This window comes from Rattus norvegicus, chromosome 7 (genome assembly GCF_036323735.1).
Source record: "Rattus norvegicus strain BN/NHsdMcwi chromosome 7, GRCr8, whole genome shotgun sequence".
Lineage (NCBI taxonomy): Eukaryota > Metazoa > Chordata > Mammalia > Rodentia > Muridae > Rattus > Rattus norvegicus.
In genome coordinates, this window is record NC_086025.1 from 101333234 (window position 1) to 101350056 (window position 16823).

At 42.4% G+C, this 16823-nt stretch overlaps 1 pseudogene across 1 annotated transcript; it reads right to left on the reverse strand.

Moving 5' to 3' along the window:
• Positions 1-2326: 2326 nt before the first annotated feature.
• Nop2-ps3 (NOP2 nucleolar protein, pseudogene 3) lies at positions 2327-4995 on the reverse strand (annotated as a pseudogene). The gene is made up of 2 exons (XR_005487225.2): positions 4768-4995; positions 2327-4646 (listed from the first exon to the last, which is right to left on the reverse strand). The product of XR_005487225.2 is annotated as an NOP2 nucleolar protein, pseudogene 3 (transcript).
• Positions 4996-16823: the final 11828 nt, after the last annotated feature.

The window sequence follows — 16823 nt, forward strand, 5'->3', positions numbered from 1 at the left end:
CCATCAGAAGCCTGGTTTGGTGTGGAGATGGTGATAAATCCTATTCAAAAAATGTTAAAATTTTTCACTGATAATTGATTATCTTCAGAGTAACACTCTGTTATCAGTTACTGTAGGAGGAACTTGGCCAAGCAAGCCCAGTCACAATGCTAGCATAATACGCCACTGATACCTCTTACCTGAGGCAACCTAGAATCTGGCAGAATGACTATAGACCACTGACTCTAGAACAGGAAATGAAATGAGCCATTGAGAAAAAGACAGTGCAACATCTTGCTACTTGAGTGGTAATGAGATGCTAGGAGGGGGGATAAAGATTTGCCCAGTTCCTGCCACTTGCCTAACTCCTGGCATCTGTGTCCTTGACTCTACACCTTCTTACCTTCACCCCCAAGAGTCTTGGTCGGGTGACAAGCAACAAGTTACTTTTCTACTGATATAGTACAACAAACATAACCACATGCAACTAATATAAAGAAGAGTTTGTTGCCTTGTCTGGCCTCAGTGGAAGAGGATGTGCTTAGTCCTGATGCTACTTGATGTCCCAGGATGGGTTGACACCGAGAGGCAGGGAGTACCCTTCTCTGAGGAGAAAAGGAAGGGGAAATGGGGGAAGGGGAATGGGATGGTGTGACTGAGAGGAGTAGAAGGAGGGGGTCTGTGATAGGGATGTAAAGCAGAGAAATAAATTAATGAAAAAGGAAACAAACAATTAACTTTCACAGTATTTCAAAAGAAAAAGGAGAAGAGGAAAAGGCAGGAGGAGGAGGAAGAGAAGGAGGAGTTTATTTGCACTTTAGAGGATAAGTCCATAATGAGCCTAATATACAGGAAGGAATAGCAGCTGGCAATAGGAGCTGAAGTCTGAGAGTGGATCTCTAGCCATGTGCAGGAAGCAGATAAAATGAACTGGAATAGAACTGGAAGTAGGAAAAAGCTAGGAACTCTCAAAACACACCCCCAATAACATTCATTCAGCAAGGCTGCCATAATTTTTACAAATGGTGTTTCTAACTGGAGACCAATGCTCAAATCCCTGAGCCAATGGGAGATATTTCTCAATCAAACCATCACATCTTCCTCTTGTCTCCTGTTTTCAGGTAAATAGGTTTTTGAGAATGAGGAACATTGCTATCATATATTAATAGAGAAGAACTGCCATGCTTGCCTGTCTCCAAAGGACATATAAATCAGTTGATGAAACAAAGTTTTATCATTACCTTGCATGTCTGGGACCAGCCACAGTAATATAATTTTGAACAGTCTCATAATAAAGGTAGTCATGGATACACACCATATTTGCTAGAATATGGAGTTGTGGCAGATAGAACAAATTACTTATTTAATTGTTCTGTCTATAAGGAAAATCAAATTTGATAAACTTCTATATGCACTAAACACTTTCAATGTTTGATTACTTAACCCAGTCTTACAGATAGGAAAATAGGTCATTTGTCCAACTCTCCCTGCAAGAAAATGATGAAGCAAGGATTCTATGAAGCCTAGGTACTTGGATCCAGTCACTCCAGTTTGGAAATCTTCAGCATTTTTAAATATGCTGGAGATATTGGAAGCCAGTAGGCCTGGAGCATGAAGGGAAGAATTTACTAATGAAGTTTGGATCAGAGTCCTGCTGGAGAGGAGTTTCTCTTCTGCAGAAGTTTGCCCAGGGCCAGCTCAGCATTGCATTACATGGTTCCTTTTTTGCTTGTACAAGATGGTATTATTAACATCTCATGATTCCTTAATGTCTTTTAATAAAATACTTTTCACTGGGTACATTTTTACATCATTCATCTCCGTAAAATTCTGGGAGCTTTTAAGAAAAATAAAGCATATAAAATAAAATCTCTATTTGAAAACAAATGAAAGAGTGCATGGTTCCCAAATCATTGATTATCTGGGGTCTCAGGAAACATTCTTCCTAAGGAAAAAACGTTAGTCATCAGTGGGAAAAAAATAAAATGTTCTAACATAGAAAAATGATCTTTAGTTACGATTCTTTAATGAATTAGGCACATAGAATTGGAAGGATATAGGATGAGCAGACTAAGCATGAACAGACCATATTGGTTGGCAGTTCCCTTATGCACTTATACAGCTCAGAGCATATATCCTGTTTTCTCTTCTCAGAATATCCTTCTAGGAAGAGAGACTCTCAACCATCTGCCTAGGAGGCCATCTGCACATCTTCATAATGTCAACTTGGTATTTCTCACGAAATATCACACCCTATGTGTTAAATATATCTCTATAGATAATCTTAAATGCTACTCAACTTTTGGTATTACCAAAGTCAAAAGCTATCTGTGCGGCAACCAATCACTTTCTTTTTTTTTTTTTTTAGGGGTGGTAATATGTATATTAAGTTTCATATGTATGCACAGGGGAGGCCATTCTTGCAACAGGATCTAACAGTTCAATCCAGAGACGGTGTCAGTGAGTTTCCAAGTCCATTTAAGACAACAGTGGCTGGCTGCTGCCCTTGGTCATAGATTTCCTCCTCTTTGCCGGTGGGGGCCTGGTGGAACTGTGGTGAGCCGTGGTGGGGGCAGAGGGTCTCTTGGGGGCAGCGTCTTCTTTCAGGGAAGCAGTTCCCTTGGCAGGCTGCTCTGGTAACTCCTGCTTTACTTCCTCTCTCTTTTTGGCTTTCCCAGGGGACTTAGGCCTTGGGGTGGCACTGATTTCAGAGGGAGTCTGCATAGCAGGTGTCCCCAGGTCCCCGATCTTGGGGGGAGGGGCACTCTGCTTCGGTCCCCGCTGCTTCAGCTTTCCAGCCCTCTTCCGTTTCACATCAGACAGACTGCTTTCCTGGGGCCTAGCAGACACTTGGACATTTGGGACAGAAGGTTCAGTGGGCAAGCCTGGCCCTTTGGAGATGCCATTCATCTTCTGGAAGGGCTTCTTGGAATGTTGCTGCCCTACTAACTTTTGCTTTGCCTTTGCAGCCCCGTGGGCTTTCTTGGTGGGCTGACTACTGTTCTCAGACTTTGGGGTGACCTGACCCTTCAGGTCAGGTTCTGTAGGAGTACCTGCTGCCGAGTTTCCTGAGTGGGGCTGGGGGATAGAATTGGAAAATTTCTTGAACTTGGCTATAAAGAAACCATCCATATTGTGAGTGTGAGGGTAGAAGCGTCGGGTGGCCCGCAGAGTGGAGTGAAAGCGCCTTTCTCAGAAGCGGGTGAAACCTTCCTGCCCGAAGTCCAGGCCGGTGGGCACCAGCCGCACATTCCTCTTCTTCAAGGCATAGTCCACCACCCACTCGTTCTCTTCCACCGTAATGGAGCAAGTGCAGTAGACCAGGTAGCCTCCGGTCTTGGAGGCAGCGTTGACTGAGTCTATAGCACTGAGCAGCAATTCCTTCTGAAGGTGGGCACAGCGCTGGATGTCCTTCTCATCCTTGTTCGTCTTCACAGCAGGGTCTTTGGAGATGACTCCTGTGCCACTGCAAGGAGCGTCCAGAAGCACCCGATCAAAGCCGCCCACCACCTTGGGGAACTGGCGCCCATCATAGTGGCTGACGATGGTGTTGGTGACTCCCAAGCGGTGCAGGTTGCCCACGACACTCTTGAGCTGCTCTGCATTGGCGTCATTGGCAAGGATCACACCCGTGTTCTTCATCAGCTGAGCTATGTAGCTGGTCTTCCCTCCGGGAGCACAACACATGTCCAAGATCCGCTCATGCTCCTGAGGTGCCAGGGCCATGACAGGCAGCATGCTCGAAGCTCCCTGCAGCATATAGTGTCCAGCTAGGTACTCGGGAGTAGCACCAATAGGCACTGAAGAATCATATACCACAAGTCCAGACTTCGACCACTTTCCCAATGGATCCAGATTAACCCCACGATTGATCAGAGCCTGAGCAAGGTCTCGGCGACGGGTTTTCAAGGTGTTGGTCCGAAGGGTGATTGGCCGGGGCACCTCATTAGCTTCTAAGAACTCTATCAACTCAGACAGCGGGAAGAGCTCCATGAGCTTGCTCAACAGGAAGTCTCCATAAGAATAGTAGGTGGCCAGATCCTTCTGAAGCTGACTCAGATACTCAGTTCGAGACCGGCCTTCCTCTCGCTGAGCCCCAAAATCCCAAAGCACTCCTACTATATCCTGGATGCGCTTGTGAACTCGCTGCAGGTCTGGAGTCTGGGCATCCTGGTCCATCTGTCCAGCAGGAGGCAGCACGAAGGCTTCCTCCTCTTCCACATTGATCTGCAAATCCCCCTCTGCTTTGTCATCCTTTCTGGGGTGGGACTCAGGGGTAACACCTTCATCTTCATCAGTGTCCTCCTCACTCCACTGGGTCCCATCTGCGGGGTCCCGGGCCTTCTGCTTCAGAGCAGCTCTTTCAATAGGCAACAACTTTTCCTCCTCATCCTCCGAGTCTGCTCCATAGTCGTCCACCATATATTCACTACTGTCTTCAGAGCCCCAAAGTTCCCCCTGGGTCACCACATCTTCTTCCTCAGAGTCTTCCTCCTCATCCCCATCACTGTTTTGAATTGGTGCTGGACGCTTCTTACCTCGAACCTGGACTGCCTTTGGGTAACTCTCCAGGCAATGTTTTGATCCCAGGAGACTTATTTGGCTTAGGGACTTCAACAGACCCTGACCTCCTCTTGGCCGCCCTCTTCCGAGCACGACTGGACAGCCTCTTTTTTTTTTTTTTTTTTTGGTTCTTTTTTTTTGGAGCTGGGGACCGAACCCAGGGCCTTACGCTTCCTAGGTAAGCACTCTACCACTGAGCTAAATCCCCAGCCCCGACTGGACAGCCTCTTGAAATTCTCATCACCAGCTGCAGGCAAAAATCTGATCAGTTCGGTCTCTGCACCCTTCTGCTTTCGAGCCTTTCGGCCGGGCCCACGCTTCTCCTTCTTCGTAGGATCCAACTTGTGCCCCATGATAACTGAAGGCTCGGCTTGCCTAGGACTGGTTCCGGCAGACCCAGTGCCTCCAGCCAAGGCCCGCTCCACGTGCACTTGGGGAAGAGTTCAGAGGCAGCGAACCAATCACTTTCTAATTCTTCCCTATTCATTCTGCCTGGGGCTTCATGTTCCCAAAGAGTTGTATTATAGGCACTGGGTTACGTGTTCTCATAAATAATTTTCCTTAAAGCTATTACACTGAATGACACCTGCAGTCATTACTAATTACTAGTCTTATGCATCTAGCGTTGTATTAAGGTGTTTACATGATGTCTGGCTTACTATGTGTACTATAGCCTATGGAGCAGTCTGAATTTCTGATATACAGCTGTCTATCTTAGGAGAGTGACACAATCTAGTCTCTCAAACAAGGTCAGAATATGTAGAAATGAAGTGGGAAATCTTCATTTTGCTATAACCTTTCTGGGGAATTATGAGGTAGTCTGAGGCTAAAATAACATCGTGGAATGAGAAGATAATGTTATTTAAACTTTATTCATTAGGAAACTGATGCTTGTAGATAAGAATCCTGCATGTGAGATCGTGCCTAGATTCTCCTTGACTGTTCACTCCATGCATACCTTTCCCAGCATCTGTTAAGGATGCTAAGTTTTATAATTTAAAACATAGTCTGGAGAACAGCACCATTAGCCTTGCAGGGCAGCAGGTGAGAAATGCCAGCCCCTAGGTGCACTCCCCACATTGGCTGAGTCAGAATGTGCATCTCAGTCAGCTCCTCTTGTTCAGGAAGTACTCATGCCCCATTAGAGCAGAGAACTAAATACTGCATTTTCTGGCTGTTGGTCAGAAAGCATCCTTTGGGTTAACCATGGGAAGATAGAGAGAAAGAGTTACTAGTTTTGTCTACCTTTTCAATGTTTTCTGTAGAAGAATCAGTGACAACAAGGAATTTGAGGCACACTGTTGTGTGTTCCAAACTTTTGGTCACTCTAAAGTGAAATTCATGGTGGATGAAGACTTACAGGTCCCTTTCATGGCTCTTGTTTATGTCATAATTCAACAACAATAGTAATGCCAGGGCACAAGTGAGGTCCTTGGACTCTGGTCTAAGAGTATTAAAATTCCTAATTTGGGGTTGTAATTCTTCATTTTTTTTAGTACCATTTTGCACCTTTGTAAGCAATTCCCAGAACCACACTCTACTCTACTTAAGGAAGTATAATGATTCTCTTTCCCCATCTAGCTACTAAGTGGAATGATAGTATATTTATTATGTGATAACCATGCTTTATTAAAAGGATAATTAGGGGCCAACTGTGGAGCCTGGAAGAAAGAAACTCAAGCCCCTGCTGTGGGTGCTTCTATGAGGAACTAATGTGTGATGGAGAGATGGGAAAGATGGTGGAAAGATGAAAGAGAAAGCAAAGCCAGTGGTTGGAAGAAGGGTGTTCACTGTGGAGAAAGGTGGAATTGGCTGTAAGGAACAGGCAGATATGTAGAGGCCATGGTGAGGGCCTCTCATGGGATACCACCAATAGCCATTTTTGGATCTGTGGTCCTGCTACAGCAGGGGTTCTGTGTTGATATCTGTGGCCCGAGTTACCACCAAAGGCCAAGAAGATGTCCATGGTCTAGGCTGCTATCAGAGACTCTGTGGAGATCTCAGGGCTATGTTACTGAGAAGGAACATGCTGAGCTGAGTGGCCTCTGCTGCCCTCTGAGGCCATGGGGATATCTAGGTCCAGGCTGCTGCTGGGCGTCATATCTGGGTCTGTGATCCTATGGCAGCTGGGATCTCAGCTGATTTTCCAGGTCCATGTTATCATCGAGGGACATACAGATGTCCTGGTCTATACTGCCACCTGATGCACTGTGTTGAGCAGGCTTCACCCCTTGCCAGCAACCACACTTGGGAGAGTTGGCCCTGCCCCTCATCTGCTGTAGGGTGGCATTGAAAGGAAGAGATGCCGTCACCTCCTACCCCCCACTCCTTATAACAGATGGGAGAGCTGGCCCCAACCCCAAGGTTATGAGACTGGGAGAGCTGGTCCCACCTCTCACCAGCTATAGCACTTGGGAGACCAGGCCCTGTATCTCACCTGGACAGCACAGTAGAGCTGGCTCTGGTTGCAGGATTGCAGATGAACCTCCCTCGGAGCAGTACAGTAAAACTGCGTCTAGTGGTAAAGGTGGTAAGCCAACTTAAGGACATGAAACCATGAGAGCTGACCCTGACCCTTGCCAGCTACAGCACTGAATGAGCTAGCCCTGGCAGTGCTGGAGAGCGTGTCCTGGTAGTCGAGTGAGCTGGTGGCAGGCTGATAATTCAGCTACCTACCAAGCCAGATTCAGGGCTTTGAGATAATCCACTCCAACGTCTACCCCATCCACGATCTTCTGGATTACATGAAGGGCAGGTCCTACAGATCCAACGCCGCACGGTCTTCATGACACAGGATATGAAAAAATATCCAAGAGGAGTCCCCAGTAAGGATTCAGTATTAATAGTGTAGCAGAAGCCAGAGGTCTCAAACCAGACCAAAAACTCACTGAAATGAACATTCACAAGTAAAGATGTGAGGACAAAGGGTACACTGTGTGACACACTGTGACACACTACAGCTTCCACAATGTGATTTTTAAAAATCTCTTATTTTATTTTAGTGGGGAAGTGGAAAGGGTGGAGGGAGGATAGGAAGGGAAAGGAGATGAATGAATGGGATTGAGGTACATGATGTAAAATTCACAAAGAATCAGTAAAATGTTTTCAAAAAATTCTAAATGATAATCAGATGGAGACTCATCCCCAGAACCTTTGACTTGAGGTTCCTACACTGAACCAATATCAAATACGCCAGAATCACTATAAAATATGAATTTATATAAGGCAAATAAGATGTCATTTTGCTTTTGTTTCTCTTATTTACTTGAAAAATACATATTGTGAATTTATTTTATGCTAATCACTGATTATAAGATTTGGAGCTCTACTATTAAACAAAATAAAGCATCAATACCATGAAAAAAGATGCACAGGCCATTGCTTATAGGACAATATGGTAGAATTGCTAGATGACTGATTTATAAGCAAGGGCTTATTTAACAACATTATTACTGGGACAATTAGGACAAACAGAGTAGGATGTCACGTAGGGTTGATGCACCTCAGGACTAGATGTCCTTCCAGAGAAGAAGGCAGTTGCCTTAGGGCAGTAAGTTGACAGGAACTCATTACCCTCCCCTCCCAAGGCTGTGCCTGTGCTCTTCCCTTATTTATTTAACCAGGCAGCCTTCCTTCACTCAATAGTACTGAGTGCATTATATTATAGTGAGTCTCTGTTATGCCTTGTGAAAAGAGAACTTGAACAAATAAGCAGCTTTTTGATCTTGTAGAATTCTACTTTTAAAGACAGTAAATTAGCAAATAAATGCCACTTTACTTTAAAAAATGGTCTAAAAATCTATTGGTGAAATAATCAAGGCAGTCTCTCTCTCTCTCTCTCTCTCTCTCTCTCTCTCTGTGTGTGTGTGTGTGTGTGTGTGTGTGTGTGTGTGTGTGTGACATTTTCCCTCTAGCCTAGCACCATTACAGTTATTATTCAGGATACAAATTCCTCATAGACTTTTGTGAAGAGTGGTATAGTACATGGTGACACGTGACAGAGCACAATGGTTATGGACAACCAAAGGCCCCAACCCAGATCTAAAAGCTCAGTCCACTATTACAATTTGTTTCTGTGTGTGCCTCCATCTCCAAAATGATTCAACCCCCATGACTACTGTGACAATTGGATTACCCATTTGGTGTATATTACTGGTTCCATCAATAAATATTCACTATATTTTCTGTGAAATATCCAGTTTTCTGACTCTAATGTCAGAAACCCTTATACTTTCCTTACAACGTGATGGATTTGTCTCAAAAAGAGAAGGTGGAGTGGGCAAAAGACAGCCTCCTTCTTTATCCACTATGTATTGATAAGAAGTGATAGAGGATATGAATGGATCTTTTACATGAAAATCTTGCTGGAAATCTAGATGTAATAACTACCTCACTGAAATGACCTTCACTGGCTCTATGTAAGTCAAGATTCATTTAGATACCAAAAAAGGGCACGACAGTTACTTGGGAGACTTTTTCTAGCTTTGCTATGATGAGTTCATTATTGTGCATCTCAGAGTTTAAAATGAAATATTGTGAAGGAGTAAGAAGAGAGAACATTAATCAGAAAAACCCTGAGTTGGAGAATTCTTCGAAGTCAGACAATCTAACTGGTTGAAGTGTCCTCCTGACAGCATAAGAGAGTTACTTTGACTTAGACTTAGCAACTTACTAGACTAAGGGAACCAGTAGTTCAGACAAGTGGTACCTGTTGGCATTTAGTCTAGGCTCTACCACACAGTTACCTGGCAAGAGCCAGGTATGCCTGACTCACTATAAAGGGGGCTGCTTGCCTCTCTTCCCCTCCCCTCTCCTCCCTCCCCCTCTCCTCCCCTCTCCTCCACTTCTTTCTCCTCCCTCCCTCTCCTCCCTCTCTCTCCTCCCTCCCTCTCCTCCCTCCCTCTCTGACTTCCCTCCCTCTCCCTCTCCCTTTCTCCTCTCCCTCTCTCTTTCCTTCTCCCTCTCCCTCTTCCTCTCCCCTCTCCATCTCCCATCTCCCTCTCCCTCTTCCTCTCCCCTCTCCATCTCCCATCTCCCTCTCCCTCTTCCTCTCCTCCTCTCTTACTCTCTCCTCCTGTTCCTGCCCCCCTTGTCTCCCCATTCTTCTCTGCCCTTTCTCTCCATGGCCATCCTCCACTCTCCCTCTCCACTCTCCGTCCCTCTTCCTCCCCCCTTCCTTTTCTCTCAACTCCCCTCTCCATGTCCTGAATAAACTCTGTTCTATACTATACTGTCATGTGGCTGGTTCCTCAGCAGGAAGAGATGCCTCAGCATGGGCCCACAGAGGCACCTCCTTCCCCCACACCATAAATCTCCTCCCTGGCCTCTCTTTCTTTTTAAAAAACAGAACAGTACCCAAGTAATGCTATGAAGGTGTTTTGTTGATGTGGTTATCACATAGTTGTCCTTGGAGATGTGATTGGACTCATTACTAAAGTCTTAAGAATAAACAGACATTTCTTAGAAAAGAAAAAATATCTGCCTCAAAGAAGTAAGTCCTGCTGGAGTTTCTAGCCTCCTGGTTTTCCCTACGGACATAACTCCAGCTCAGATGTAGGACCTGTATGAACCTTTTGAGTCACCTTGAGACAGCTGGTGTTCTCACTGCAGGGGTCTGAGGACTGTTGCCTTTCACTGTCTTCTGTATTGGAACACAGGGTTCCCTCAATATTTTTACCAGCAATAAACAGGCTTAGCAGCAAACTACTGAACTGAGAACGGGACCCCCATTGAAGGAATCAGAGAAAGGACTGGAAGATCTTGAAGGGGCTCGAGACCCCATATGTACAACAATGCCAACCAACCAGAGCTTCCAGGGACTAAGTCACTACCCAAAGACTATACATGGACTGATCCTGGACTCTAACCTCATAGGTAGCAATGAATGGCCCAGTAAGAGCACCAGTGGAAGGGGAAGCCCTTGGTCCTGCCAAGACTGAACCCCCAGTGAACGTGATTGTTGGGGGGAGGGAGGTAATGGGGGAGGATGGGGAGGGGAACACCCATATAGAAGAGGAGGGGGAGGGGTTAGGGGGATGTTGGCCCAGAAACCGGGAAAGGGAATAACAATTGAAATGTAAATAAGAAATACCCAAGTTAATAAAGATGGAGGGAAAAAAGAAAAAGAAAATAATAAACAGGCTTGGAATCGAACACATCTGGCTGGTCTTCCTTGCTCTGCCTCTTCTCTTTGGCTAGTACCTCTGGCCTTATCTGCTTGACCTTTCTTCTTCCTCTAGGATGAGGCTGCTGCAATCAACTTTGGGCATTTTCAGGGATATTAGCAATTAAATGATTTTAACTTTCCTTTCTTTTTACTCCATTATCCTTCCCATTTCTTTCATAAATGAGGATTGCACACATATATTGGTTAAGCATATTGGAGTCCCTGTTGTACAGTTGAAAATCAGTCAGGCTATAGTTCATCTACAACCAATCACTGACAGATAAAGGTGCTATTTAGGCTGATAATGGTTGTAGATTTTGGAAAAGTCTAAGTGGGAAATTTGGGGGCATGACCAGTAACGGAGGTTGGCTTTTAGATTTGGTGAAAAATGGAAAGGAAAAGAAGCATTTGAACTCAGTATAGTAAAATGGCTACAAACTGGTATAACTAAGATTTTGTTCTGATGGTGCAATGAAGTGAGTTTAGAGAAAATTAAAAGAAGAGTGATTTTTCATTTGCCATTTCAAAGTAGATGGTCGAATTTAAAAGAGAGCATGACAGGTCAATGATGACGTGCAGAGAACAACATGCACAGAACTTGATGGAGTCATCCCTGTCATTAAAAATGATAATAGTACTCAGCCTCTCACAGGACAGAGAGTTTTCTGCTGATTTACTCCATCTGTATAACATAGACATTACTTTTAGGACGAGATCTATGCTCAACCTCATCTGCAAGGACTCCCATTTGTCAGTGTCCTTCAGAAACAGTTCCAAGAACCAAAAGAACCTTGAGTCTGAGCATAGTTCAAATAGTTACCCAATAGACAATGGATTTCTCAATGGCAGTAGGACTTTTAAAACCCTACTAGACTGTGGATTTGTGCTAACTATGCAGGTGATTAGCATTGACCTACACTACATAAATATCCAGCTGTAGAACTAGAGAGATGGCTCAGTCAGTTAGTAACATCCTGCTGCTCAAGCATGAGGCCTGGAGTTTGGATCTCCAGCACTCAATGAAAATTAGGAGTGTAGCAGTGTGAATCTGGGGCAAGGGACAGGAGTATCCCTGGAGCTCATTGGTCAGCTTGGCCTAACCAAATGGAGAGTTAGAGAAACAAAGATCCTGTCTCAAAAATACTGTAGAAAGCAATCAAGGAAGACATTTGGCATTGACCTCTGGCTTCCCCACATGTAATCACATATATTGTCATACCCCCTCCCCAAATACACACAAATGTCTGGGGTGCCAGCCTGACATATTTATGCACATAATCCTTTGTCTGTTTTTGAAGACTCCATATCTGCAAAAGATCTTCAAAACTAAAGGAAGATGCTAGAAAAATGTGTTCTCAAGGAATGATTTCCAGAGCTTTGCACACGAAGTGGAACAGAGTTCACATTTATTAAATGAATAACTGGTATGCATTTGTTCAATGAATAACTGCTTTAATTAGTCCTAAAGGAAAGGTGCTTTATTAAAAAATGGAGAATTTAATGAAGTGAAGAGAACGAAAATGACTCACAGCTTTATGCTATGACATATTCATACCAAATGCTGTCACCCTAATTGTATGTTTGTATACCCAGAGCTGACTTCCTTAGTGTGTGGTTTTGTTAACAGATCACATAACAACAAAGAATTCTCTAACATGATTTGAATAACTACAAATCATGACACTGATTGACTACACATTACTTAACAGGATTTATTCGAACAAATGAAACTGTTAATCCTATGAAGTGTTTCCAGCCTTTTCTATTTCCTTTTCTCTGTGTTGAAGGACTCCTTATATATTCACTATGCTATGGCTGATCATTCTGTCAGCACTAAATCCTAGAAGAGGAAGTCTTAGTTCAAACCTATTTAAAATTTTTATTATTTATTGTCTATTAGCACTCAAAAATGCCAGGGAATATCTTTTTTTCCAAGATCATTAGTATGAGTAAATGAATGTGAAAAATATGAGAAAGGTATTAGTAAATCTTTGAAAACGTACAGGTAGTCTTGGTATAGGGAGTAAATATGCTATGTGCTGAATTGACTACCTCTTACAAACTTAGCATCTGCTTACTTACTACCTTGAGAATTGACAATGAGATACAATTTGAACTCCCAGCCCCTCATGGTAAGTCATAGTCTGTATTTGCTTTCCCAGGCTCATGCAAGCACATAGGTAAGATGCCATAGGATAATCTGATTCTCTAATGATAATTCCTCATCTGAGGAAGGTGACACTTTGACACAGGGTCTCCCCATTGGCTCGTCAGTCATTGATTTAGCTAAACTGGATGGCCAGTGAGCCCCAAGGATTCTCATTACAAATGTTCTCTAGATTAAACTTAGCTGCACATGCCTGCAAGGCAAGAGCTTTATTCATTATACTGTCCACCCACCCCTACTTCGTCATATGTTGGGATTCTATGGGGCACTTGGTAAGGTGGCTAACAGCTGGTCTTTGGAGTCTACTTCACGGGCGGCTAAATTTTAATTCCAACACATACCATCTATTTGAGCTTCAGCGCGTCACATGAACACTTTGGCTTTTAAAGATGGCAAGAAAGGGAAACAACTAACTCTATGTTTTAGGGTTGTTTTAAAGAGTAATTTAGTTTATGTTAAGAAAATAGATCATTAATACACAGAGACTACTTAAAAATGATGGTTATATTATTAATTATTACAATCAAACTGCCTTATAGATGGCTACTCCAACTAGCTTTAATTAAATTAAACACTGTAACAATCAAACTTGGATTTTTTTGTTGTTGTTGAGAGAAAAAAGGCAGTGAAAGAGAAAGAGATGGGAAGAGACAGAGATAGAGAAAGAGACAGACAAACAGATATACACTTGAAGGGGGGAATTATGAATTTGGATGGAGTATATAGGAAATTCTCGAGCAATTCATGGAATCTGTATATTATTATTAAATAATATCAAATATAAAATTATAATGACCTTTGGAAGTTTTCCTTCTCTTGATCCAGCCTGTTTGATCCTGATGATCAAGGTTCAGTTGAGGTCAGATCCCTTCAATTATTGCTTTGAACCCATTATTTCTTAGAATATGCACCATGCTGTATATAATTTACTTTATCATTGGGTAGGTGAAATTTGAAGCAGTTTTCTAAGAAAGCAACCATGGCACAGGAATGGAGAAATGGCTCAGAAGTTCAGAGCAGGCCCTGCTCTGGCAAAGAACCCAAGATTAGTTCCTAGCACACACACCTGGCTACTCCTAATAATTCTAGTTACAGTTGACATTTCTGATCTCTGTATCATCTGGACTCAAGTGCACATACACACAGAGATACATAGATGTACACATAATTTTAAAAATAATCGTAAAAAAAAAGGGACCATGTAAAGCAAAGTCTGCCTGTCCAAACTGTTTAGTTTGGAATAGATCTCTACATAAAAGCCATTTGCTCACTAACTTGAAGAAAGAATTGCTCTCCGCTTAGTGGTACACCCTTTGATACCTCTACTCCATGTTCAATTTTTCTTCCCCACTGCCTTCATCTTCCCTTTCCCTTTTCTCTTCCTCCTCCCTCTTCCCCTCCCTCCTTGCTATAAATTGCTATTCTGCTACTCTAAGAATTCTCCGGACCTTTGTTTTCTCACTCTTCCTGTTATAACATTAGCAGGAATTTCCACTGTCAGACACTACTTTCTCTTCAGCACTATAAACGTGTCCATTATTGACTTTAGTGTCTGCTTTCCCCTTTTCTGGAATGCCTCACAATCTCTGCTTGAACTGTGTTATAATATCCTATGTTGGGTTACGTTCTCCTTGTATGTCCCATGTTATTGGGTTTTTGACTAGTGTTTGAAAATTTCTTCAGTGATGACTTTCTCTCCTTTGGCTTACTTTTTCCTTCTCTGCAAGATATTACCTTTAAGTACATTTTAATTGACATATTATACCACTTTCCAACTTCCCTTTCCTCCCTTCAACCCTTTCAAATTTCCTTTCATTGATTTCTTGTATGCTCTCCCATTTCCTCTCAGTTTTATTACTGTCTTACACACACACACACACACACACACACACACACACACACATACACACACACACACACACACACACAGACAATCACACACGTGCATGCCCATCTATTATGCATCCTGCTGAATTCATTTAGTGTGATCTATGTTTATATGATTTCAGGACTGACTGTTTTCCATTGAATAATTAGTTATGAGGCTCATCCTTATGAGGCTGCCCCTTATGAGTTAGCATGTATGAGTTAGTATTGTCATTGTTTGGATCCTGTTTAGGTAGCCATATTGTTGAATTATCACGGGCAAATGTTCCCTGTCATTTCTAAGAGATACACTCTCATAGACAACCTAGTCCTCTGGCTCTTAACAATTTTTCTACCCTTTGTCTATAACATTCCATGAGTTTTAGGTGCAGGTGTGGTGTTACAGTGTATTCATTGGGCCTAGATACCCTGTACCAGTTAATCTTTGCATTATTACCAGATGGGATTTTCTGTAATGCTGCCCTTTTGCAAAAGTTCTTCATATTTAAAAATATTAAGATCTTGTCATGTTTTCAATTTGCTGCCTTTGTGTAGCTTCAGCTTCTTCCAGTGGAATATTATCCATCCTCAACTCATTTGTATAGTCCAATGAAATGGCATCTACTTCTCACTGAATTGTGTTAAATTACCTTAATTAATATATTCTTCTATCTTTATATTTTCCAATTAGCTATCTTAATCTTAATTACTCTTGTTTCAGAATTTTATGTGAAAAAATTACACTTGTCTTGTCATGATTTTCCAACAAAATACCACAAACTGAATTCCTTTACCAAATTCAAGTTTTCAAGAATGAGAAATCTAAAATCAAGTTCCTAGTTGAAGTGTTTTCTGGTGAAAGTTTTTTCTGTCTTTGAGACACCTCTGAGTCTTCAAATAGTGGGAAGTTGGGGCAGGGGAACCTTTGTCTCTTCCTGCTTCGATAATAATACAAATACTACCATTAGGACCTCATCTAAATTCATTTGCCTCTGAAAAGCCTTTCTAAGTCTCACCAGACAGGAGACTTAACTTTCTCAAGTAAATTTAGGAGATAACATATTGAGTCTAAAATATTATAAACACCAGGCTTTGATGAGGATGTAATGCCCTGAACCTTAGGGTGAAATGGTCCTACTACTTTGGAAATTAATTAGATATAAACTCAGAAATATATTATATGGAAGGTAGATGTAAACAAGAACCCAGTCGTGACTGTCAAGAACCGTATTAAACAAAATGTTCTTTCTCAGCAAGAAACCTCATAACATGTTAGAGCCCTTTTGTGAAAAATCTGTCCTGTAAAAATTGAATTTTTGGAATCTACTCAGGATATATAAAGATGCACATATCTTAAAACATACATATGCGATCTGGAGAGATGGCTCAGTGGTTAGAGTGCTTGCTGTGCAAGTACAAGGATTGAAGTTGAAGTATCAACACCCATCTAAAAGTAAAACGCTGTTGTATACCCTGTAACCTTAGCACTGGGAGGGCAGACACATGAGGATTGCTAGGGTTTGCTATTCAGTAGTCTATCTAAAAATATGAGCTCAAGGGTCAGCCAGAGATTTTTCTTTAATGTTTAAGACAGAGTGATAGAGGAGGACACCTGCTATTCTTAGCTAGCCTCAAGGAAGTATACTGACTTGCACACACATGTATGCACACATCTTACATGCACACACTCTCATATTGATGTACACAAAGAACAAAATATACACAGTAATGCTCATAGCAACTTCATTCATAAAACTAAAATAGCAAATGGCCAAGGAAACACCAAGAGTTGAATGGATAAATAGGTGATAGTCATCATGTTATCAACTATTAATCATTAATAACCATTGTAAATAAGGGATGCATGCTACAAAATATCTAAACTTTAAAATTGTATTTCTGAGTGAAAAGAAGCCAGGCAGACAAATGCAAAAAGCATGCTTCTCTTTATATGAAATGTTTACGAATGGCCAAGTTTTATAGGAACAGACCAGTGGTTAACTGGTGTGAAGGACATATTGATGAGACTATATACATATGGAGGAACACTTGCCATACAGGAAATAGCTGGAAATTGTGTGT